Raw genomic sequence first — 1,140 nt, 5'->3', positions numbered from 1 at the left:
GTAATTCACCACATAAACAGAAGCAATAACAAAAACCATATTATCATCTCAATAGAGATGAAAAAGCAGAAAAAGCATTCAGAAAAATACAACTCTCTTTCATGAAAAAAAAAATCAACAAACTGGTAACAGAAGGACTATGTCTCAAAATTATAAAAGACAACATCATACTAAATGGGGAGAAGTTGAATGCATTCCCCCTAAGAACTGGAACAAGACAAGGTTGCCCACTGCAACCACTTCTATTCAACATGGTACCGAAAGTCCCAGCCAGAGCAATCTGTCAAGAGAAAGAAATAAAGGGTATACAAATTGTCAAAGAAGAGAGCAAACTATTGCTTTCTGCAGACAATATAATTTCGTAACAAGAAACATCCCAATGACTCCACCAACAGACTCCTGGAGTTGATAAATTCAGCAAAATTTCAGGTAACAAAATCAATGTACACAGATCAGTAGCATTTGTATACAGCAATAACAGTCAAGCTGAGAGTCAAATCAAAGTCTCAATATCATGCACAATAGCTACAAAGAAAATAAAATACTCAGGAATATACTTAGCCAAAGAGGTGAAAGATCTTAAGAAGAACTACAAGACACTGAGGGGAAAAAAATCACAGATGACACAGACAAATGGGAAAACTTATGCTCATGGATCAATAGAATCAACTTTGTTAAAATGTCCATAATGCCCAAAGTGATTTACGGATTCAACATAATCCCCATCAAAATACCAACTTCATATTTCACAGATCTAGAAAAAATAATTCTACAGTTTGTTTGGAACCAGAAAAGAGGCCAAATAGCCAATGACTCTTAAGCAATAAACAAATCTGGAGGAATCATATTACCAGATTTCAAACTATACTGCTAGGCTATAGTAACCAAAACAACATGGCATTGGTACAAAAGCAGATACATAGACCAATGGAACAGAACAGAGAGCCCAGATATAAAACCATCTACCTACAACCAACTGATCTTCAACAAAGCAGACAATATACAGTCAGGAAAAATTAGCCCTATCCAATAAATGGTGCTGGGAAAATTGGATAGCCACATGCAGAAGAATGAAACAAGATCCCAATCTCTCATCACTTGTAAAAATTAATTCAAGATGGATTAAAGACTTAAATTCAA

Source organism: Propithecus coquereli, unplaced genomic scaffold, assembly GCF_000956105.1.
Source record: "Propithecus coquereli isolate 6110/MARCELLA unplaced genomic scaffold, Pcoq_1.0 Scaffold387, whole genome shotgun sequence".
In the NCBI taxonomy this organism is placed as follows: domain Eukaryota; kingdom Metazoa; phylum Chordata; class Mammalia; order Primates; family Indriidae; genus Propithecus; species Propithecus coquereli.
The sequence above is the reverse complement of the archived record's forward strand: the minus strand, read 5'-3'. Positions refer to the sequence as shown.